The 8,647-nt window shown below is 46.0% G+C and overlaps 1 pseudogene; it reads right to left on the bottom strand.

The window, feature by feature from the left end:
- Positions 1-8,010: 8,010 nt before the first annotated feature.
- On the bottom strand, positions 8,011-8,442 carry LOC113881761 (annotated as a pseudogene).
- Between the last annotated feature and the right edge of the window lie 205 nt (positions 8,443-8,647).

The raw sequence follows: 8,647 nt of genomic DNA, 5'->3' as shown, positions 1-8,647 counted from the left end.
TGAAATGATTCTGGCTTTTAGATTTCTAAATTCTCTATTTTCAGAGTTTACCTTTTTTCTGAACACCCACAGCACTGATGTTAATCAAGGTTACAAAGTCACTGATACTAAAATCTTACCACCAAATAGAAGCGGCTACTTCTTAGTATGGAAATTCAAATACCTTATATCTTTTGTCTTTTAAAAACAGTATAAAATACTCTAGTTTTCTTCTGTAGATAGCCATGGAAAGTAATCTCCAGTACTTCAGTGACTGCTGCTAAGTCGCTTCAGTCATGTCTGACTCTGTGCGACCCCATAGACGGCAGCCCACCAGGCTCCCGCGTCCCTGGGATTCTCCAGGCAAGAACACTGGAGTGGGCTGCCATTTCCTTCTCCGCGGCACTGACTTTCTATGAGTAAGAGAGGGTAACCTGGTTCTATCAAACACTGATGGCTTGTCTGATGGGTTAATTAAATAATTCATTCACCCACGTACTTCGTGTGCTCCTATCGCATGTCAGGCAGTTTGGTAATGACTGAGGCCACAAGGCAGATCCAGCACTTGCCCTCAGGGAGGTTTTTTCCTTAATTAAAGTGTAGTTGATTTACAATATGCTGATTTCAGCTGTACAACACAGTGATTTCTTTATGCATAAATATCCTCAGATTATTTTCCCTTACTCAGGGAAAAGTCTCTCAGTCGTGTCCAACTCTTTGTGACCCCATGGACTGTAGCCTGCCAGGCTCTTCTGTCCATGGGATTCTCTGGGCAAGGATACTGGAGTGGGTTGCCATTTCCTTCTCCAGGGGATCTTCCCAACCCAGGGACAAAACCCGGGTCTCTTGTATTGCAGGCAGACTCTCCCATCTGAGCCACAGAGCCAGGACGCTTTTCCCTCGAAGGCTATTACACAGTTCTCAGTATGGTTCACTGTGTTCTGCAATAGGTCCTTGATGGAGTCTTTAATGGAGGAGAAATGATAGCGTAACTTCCCAAATATATGCAATAAATATAAGCTGTGGTAAGAGCTAGAAAGGAGAATTATAGATAGGGAAATTGTGTTTCTGTTGTGTCTGTTGTTCTAATGAACTTTTCAAGTAAAAAAATTAAAGTTCATTGGCTTTCGGACCTCTGGACTTCCCTCTGTCAATTTCAACCTCGAAACCCTCCTTCCTCCAAAATCTAGTCCTGTGACCAAACAACAGATAATGAGTCAGCAAAAGTTGCCAGCTACAGTCCACAAAGGGAAGAGCTGATTGTTAATAGAGGTCAGGAGAGAGTAGCTAAGAACAGTTGAGCGGCTCCGTCTGTCCTGTTGCCCAGCAACGCCTGACTCCACCCTCCCAGAAACGGGGTCTGGGAGGGATGAGTTCCTGAAATCTCCGCAGATGAGAGCAGTGGTCTCCAAACTGGAGGACGGCGGAAGAGAGGGTGCTCAGGGAGGAGCCGGAGAGCCAGCAGGCGACCTCAGAGCTGGTCAGCAGGACAGTGGAGGGGAGGACTGAGCTGGACAGGCGCCGCCCCTGAGAGGGCAGGTGGGGGACAGCAGCCAGCAGGGAGAAAGAGACAAAGGCTAAAATCAGGCGCTGTCAGGAAGCCAGGAGAAGGAGTGAGCTAGTGTTGTAGCCACGCGTTCCGGGGAACAAACCCACTCAGGAGGACAAGCAGACAGCGGGGTGCAGTTTATTACAGCGGCGGGCCCAAGGCAGCGTCTCCTCTTAGCCAAGGACCCCGACCAGTTTTTGTGAAAACCTTATATACCCTAAGTATACGTGCCCATACCCACCTCCCCAAATTCCCTGAAACTAGTCTGAACAAAGGAAGAGAAAGATCCAATCAAAGTTAACCTGTGATTCACATGCCTTAAGCCTAGTTAGTTAACAGTGGACAATTATCAATAGGCCTGTGGTCATACCCCAATAAGCATAATAGAATTTATGATTCTATTCTGTTACACAGGCCTGTGGTCATACCCCAACAAGCATAATAGAATTTATGATTCTATTTGGTTACACAGGCCTGTGGTTATACCCCAATAAGCATAATAGAATTTATGATTCTATTTGGTTACACAGATAATTACCGTATTCTTTTAGGCAACGGAGAGTCTAGGTACAAGCCCTGGGGCTCTTCCATCCGGGGGGCCTGGTTTTCCAGTTGGTATGTCATGTCCATAGATACTGGGCTTATAGCTCAAAGTCCACAGTCCAGCCCAAGACGGAGTCCTGCTTTCCAGATGGAGCCTGTTCTGCCTGTTTCCTCCTTCACTAGGAGGAAGGCTCTGTCTACTGGGTGAGCTGGGGAATCACGGGGGCGGTTCTGGGGGTGAGCCCTGGCCACTGTCTGTCATTAGATCTGGCAGAATGGAAGTGATGGTTCCCTTGACACCCACAGTTGGAGTGGAGTCAGATGCTCCAGCTAATGACACCCAGGCCCCCTTGAAAATCACTTTGACCAGGGGGCAGGCAGGGGGTGTCCCGGTGCCAGCGATCCACGGTGGTTGGTAGAGGCACCTAGTGCGTGTCTGTGGAGACAGCCTCACAGGCGGGACTCCCAGTCGCCGTGAGCTAGGAGTTGGGTTAGCCTCCAGGGACGCACAATGCAGGCTCGCCATCCAGGCTCCTGTGGTTTCCTCATCATCTCCATCTGAGTCTGGCTTTTCCTTTCTGTTGCAAGAAAAAACTTGAGCATCTGAGATTAAAAGGACATTATCTAGGGGCCTTCCCTGGTGGTCCAGTGGTTAAGACTCCGCCTTCCAGCATGGGTGGTGTAGGTTTTATCTTTGGTCGGGAAGCTAAGATTCCACATGCCTGGAAGCCAAAAAACCAAAGTATAAAACAGAAACAATACTGTAACAAAATCAATTAAGTCTTTAAAAATGGTCTGCATCAAAAAAGAAAAATTATTTGAAAAAGGACACATCTCCTGGGGAGAGAAGCCCCGTAGTCCAGCCCACTCTGCTGAGAACGGACCCCCACCCACTCCCAGGGGCGGGTGCCCGTCTTCACCTCCCGGTTTAGCTTCCCCAAGGGAAGCAGCTCATTGATTCTGGGAGCAAACTGAAAGTCTCTCAGGAGGTTGGGGGCATCTCTCAGAACTTGTCTTCATCTCAAAGGCAGAATGTGGAAAAAACGGTTCACTGATCCCTTTTCATTTGGTATCAATATTTCTCGTAGTTTGGTGCGTTCATTTTGTCATCTTTGAAAACATGAGTTACTATTAACCATGTTAACAAACGTGACTGTCTTTGCAGAATGTTTTAAAGTATTTCCCCCTCTTCTTTGTGGCTTTCTTTCTCTTCTTCAAGGAGCTCCAGGTAACTTGGATGGAAAAGTGAAAATGAAACTGTTAGTTGCTTAGTAGAGTCTGACTCTCTGCGACCCCACGGACGGTAGCCCGCCAGGCCCCTCTGTCCATGGGATTCTCCAGGCAAGAATACTGCAGTGGGTTGTCATCCCTTCTCCAGGGACTTGGGTGGAAAGGAGACCTGACCTCCAAGTCTTGTTCTTTGGGATGTCCTGCCTCGGGGGAGTTGACGAGGGGCAGGACACAGGATTCCTGGCCTGGTCAAACATCCCTGTGCCCCCAGAATTTCATAGGAGTATCAAGGCACTCGACACCTGGAAACTACTCAGACCAACAGGGGCTTCCTGTCATCAGTCCTCTAAGACTGGCAAAAAATATCCTTGTCACTCACCAGTACAGCCAAGTGACCTGGGGACTGGTCACTTGCTGTCCGAGGGGTGCTGGTGACCCACCCTTTTGCCTCGGTCCAGGGAAGACTCTGCCAACTTTTTACTTCCCTGAAGATGGAAAGAGTACCTTCTGAAGGACAGAGGTCAACTGTCCCTTCCCCTCCAACTCAGGAAATGTGGCCACCAAGTTGAAATTTACTTGATCTAAAGAAAAATTTAAAAATCCATTTTATCAAGTGTATTGATGGCATCCCAGGTGGCACAGTGGTAAAGAGTCTGCCTGTCAATCCAGGAGACCCAAGAGATGTGGGTTCGAGCCCTGGGTCGGGAAGACCCCCTGGAGTAGGAAATGGCAGCCCACTCTGGTCTTCTGGCCTGGAGAATCCCATGGACAGAGGAGCCTGGTGGGCTATGGTCCATGGGGTGGCAAAGAGTCAGACACAGCTGAGTGCACACACACTAGTGTGCTTGATTTTGAGGTCTGAGAATGTCACGCCCATCTCATGTTACGTTAATTTGCAAAAGTCAGGATACCATCCGCTCTTGATTTTGCGGTCCCTGGAAAGGCATAGCATGCAGAAACGCAGCCCACAGTTAATTCCAAACTGCTTTTCCCCCTTGGAAGCCTTTTTTTGAGGGGTTGATTTTTTTTTTTTTCCTAAACAGCAAGGTATATTTCTTCTCCTTTCTCCCCTTATTGTAAGCTAAAATCATATACAGCCACTCTAGTAACACAGTTTGGCCGTTTGTTTTTTTTTTTTCACAAAGTGAAGTGTACGCTTACCATATGATCCAGCAATCCCACTGCTAGGGTATTTACCCCAAGAAGTGAAAACACATGTCCACACAAAGGCCTGTACTTGGCTGCTCACAGCAACTGTCCTCATAATAGACAAGAACTGGAAACAATTCAAATGTGCCACTGGTCAAAGGAGCACAGTCCATCCGTACAGTAATGGATATTCATTGTATGGATATTCATTCAGCAAGCTGAATGAGTTACTGATACAAGTAACCGCATGGATGAAGCTCAAATGTATAATGCAAAGTGAAAGCAGCTTGGATGCAAGAGAACATACTGGATGATTCGAGTATTTGAAATTCTCTACAAAGCGAAACCACAGTGGCAGAAACCAGAGTGCTTGCCAGGGGTCAGGGAAGGGCGGAATCGACAGCCAGAGGACACGAGGGAGCTTTTGGGAGAGTTGGAAACGCTGTGTGTCGTGACTGGTGATGGGAACCATGTGTCAGAACTCATCACGATTCACACATAAAACTGGAGAATTTTATTGTTTAGAGATTATATCTCAAAAAGTGGACAAAAATCACGCAGGAGAAAGAAAGAAAGATACAAGTAATGAAGACTGGTTCCCGAGCCCCGGGAGGAGCTCCCGGGTTGCTGAGGTGAGGTTTTCTTTACTGCTCTTGATCTGCGCACACGTCCCCCCCTCGCCACCGCCCCCTGCCAGTGCTCAGGCTGGAGCTGCCCTCCCACCTTCTCCAGTGCCTTTTCTTCCTCTGGGGAGGAGCCAGGCTGTCTGGGTCCAAGGGAGCCAAGGGGAGCCCTTCCCCACGGAGTCCTTCCCTAACTCCCGCGTCAAGCTTTTCCTTTGAGCTGGCCCTTCACTCCCTCGGCTTTATTGCTGACCTCGGGCAAGATTTATCAGGTGTGTGTGAGTGAAGGTGCTCAGGCTAGAGAATAGAGAAACAGACCACCAGGAAAGATACAGAACGAAAGAGAAAGGCACTTATTTTAAGGAATTGACTCCCACAGGGTGTTGGAACTGGCAGATCTGAAAATTGCGGGGCAGGCTGGGAATGCCCTGAGAAGAGGCAGTTTTGAGTTCGCAGGCCGGACACGCAGGCAGAATTCGTCTGCCGCCGTCCAGAGGCGGCCTTCCTCCTTGTGCTAAGTTGCTCAGTCGTGTCCAACTCTTTGCGACCCCATGGACTGCAGCCAGCCAGGCTCCTCTGTCCATGGGATTCTCCAGGCAAGAATACTGGAGTGGGTTGCCATGCCCTCCTCCAGGGGATCTTCCCAACTCAGGGATCGAACCTGTGTCTTTTATGTCTCCTGCACTGGCAGGCAGGTTCTTTACCATCAGCGCCACCTGGGAAGCCCTTTTTCCTTCTTAGGGGGATGTCAATCTTTATTCCTAAGGCCTTCAGCTGGTTAGACAAAGCCCACCCAACATGTTTGAGGGTAATCTGCTTTATTCAAAATCTACTGATTTGAATGTAAATCACATCTTTAAAAGAAAACCTTTTTACACAACACCTCAACTGATGTCTGACCAGTCAATTGGATATCATAGTCCAGCCAAGTTGACACATAAAACTAACCATCACAAATGGGTACCCACATCTTCAACAGCCTCTTTCCTGCCACTTAAAGGCATTAAGTGCCACCCAAAAGCCTGGGTTTGGGCTCTAGCTCTTTTGTTTGCGTTGCCTTGGGAAAGTTCCTTGTCTCTCTGGGGCTCTATTTCCCCAATATAACCCAGGAGCAGCGGTAGGATTGTTAACACAAGGATTAAATGAGTTAACGCAGTACCTTCAAAGAACCTAGATGAGTACTCAGCACATATAACCTAACTACTTTATGCCCGGCATTGTTCTAAATTTCACAATTACTAGCTGATTTTCCAGAAAAGTTTCTATTCATCTTAAAATTACATTTATTGGTTGAGAAACTCCTTAATCACTGCCAATGAATGACTTGAATCAAGGAAGGTGGTGGGAAAGCAAATGTTTGCAGAAAATTGGATGAGATAAAGAAATGGGATTCGGAATTTCCCTGGTGGCCCAATGGTTAAGATTTCACCTCACAGTGCAAGGGACACGGGTTTGATCCCTGGTCCGGGAAGATCCCACATGCCATGGAGCAACAAAGCCCAGGTGTTGCAACTTGTTCCCACAACAAGAGAGTCCCTGGGCTGCAGTGAAAGATCCCAAATGATACAATGGAGATCCTGCAACTAAGACCCAATTCAGCCAAATAAATAAATTTTTATTAAAGAGAAATGGGTTTCAAATTCAAATATTAAAAAAAAAAATGCCCCAGAAACTTCCTCCTACATACTTCTTTATTGACATTTTCAAGTCCTACCATTTAAGATAATTTTTAAAGACTTCTTGATCAGTGATATTTTTATTTTGTTATTTAATCGTTCAGTTCAGTTTAGCTCAGTCACTCAGTTGTGTCTGACTCTTTGCGACCCCATGGACTGCAGCACACCAGGCCTCCCTGTCCATCACCAGGTCCTGGAGTCTACTCAAGCTCACGTCCATTGAGTTGGTGATGCCATCCAACCATCTCATCCTCTGTCATCCCTTTCTCCTCCCACCTTCAATCTTTCCCAGCATCAAGGTCTTTTCCAATGAGTCAGTTCTTTGAATCAGGTGGCCAAAGTATTGGAGTTTCTGCTTCAGCATCAGTCCTTCCAATGAATATTCAGGACTGATTTCCTTTAGGATGGACTGGTTTGATCTCCTTGCAGTCCAAGGGATTCTTAAGAGTCTTCTCCAACATCACAGTTCAAAAGCATCAATTCTTTGGCACTCAGCTTTCTTTATAGTCCAACTCTCACATCCATACATGACGACTGGAAAGACCATAGCTTTGACTATATGGACCTTTGTTAGCAAAGTGATGTCTCTGCTTTTTATTTTTTTATTTTATTTTATTTATTTTTTTTGTCTCTGCTTTTTAATATGCTGTCTAGGTTAATCATTAGTGTGGCAGATAAAAAGTGTCTTTGCGTATATTATACTTTAAACATACATTTGTGAGCTGATAAGAACTCAGTCGTCATCACCAATCACCCTCCATGGGAAAATGTATTCTATGATCTAAGCAAATAACTTACAAACTTTTAGTCAGTAACCTGTCTCAAATTTGCTGACTGTCTATTTTAAATACAGACACTATAATGAAATAGTTAAGGCCCAGGGTTTTGTAGCTTTCAAAAAGCCCAGCCCGGCCATCTGAAGTAGCACCTTCATGGACAAGTTGTTTAAACCCTCAAAGCTTCAGTTCCTCCACTTGTTAATAAAGATAACAATACTATGTCATAGATTTGTTGGAAGGATTAAAATGAATTTTTCTAGCACAGAAAAAGTGCTCAATAAATGAAATTATTCTACTCTAGAGATCATAATATTCATAATACTTCATTTACTTGGTATCAAATCCTTTTTTTTCCCCCACAAACTTCTTTTTTTTAATTACTCTTTGCACTATGCTTGGGAACAATATGTTTAGAAAACTATTATTCACTGACAGAACACTCAAATAAAAATCAGGTTTTTATCTATTAGAAAAGTCTCTTCTTGCCTAAATGGTTTTCCTGCAAGGTCAGTAGGTTCTGGAGCTGATCACCATATTTCTTGCTGGATCCCAGACAGTTGCCCATGATCAGCTAAGTGACGGAAGACGATACGGCTGAGCCTCCAGGGCCGCTTTACGCCTCGTGGACGGGACATCATAACACATGGATTTCTGATTCTAACGGGGCAGCTATCCTGGGGAAGGGCAGAAATTTCTTCATCAGCCACCTCCTGAAGGTGTTTTGGAAGAATAATATTCTTCCTGAGAGAATTGATCCATAGCCTCTCATCTGCATATTCGTAGGCCATTTTTCTTCTCTTTACATCACGCCACATTCTCCAATCGACATAGTAACTTCGAGCTTGGCCTGAAGCTGATGAAGGAACCACCTGCCAGACGATCCGCAGCAGAGATCCGAGCATGGAGGTAGCCATCTTGTTCGCCGCAAATGTCAAACCGCTGCCACTTTATTCTCAAATCCTTATACTTTGCTTTCCAAATGAGGAACGTGGGCAGAGGTATTAGTAGTTCCTCCTCCAGGGACTCCCCTGGAGGCCCAGGGGTTAGGAGTCTACGTCCATTGCAAGGGTCACAGGTTCAACCCTTGGTTGAGGATCTAAGATCCTGCATGATTCATGG

Source organism: Bos indicus x Bos taurus, chromosome 23 (genome assembly GCF_003369695.1).
Source record: "Bos indicus x Bos taurus breed Angus x Brahman F1 hybrid chromosome 23, Bos_hybrid_MaternalHap_v2.0, whole genome shotgun sequence".
Taxonomy (NCBI): domain Eukaryota; kingdom Metazoa; phylum Chordata; class Mammalia; order Artiodactyla; family Bovidae; genus Bos; species Bos indicus x Bos taurus.
The sequence above is the reverse complement of the archived record's forward strand: the minus strand, read 5'-3'. Positions and strand labels throughout refer to the sequence as shown.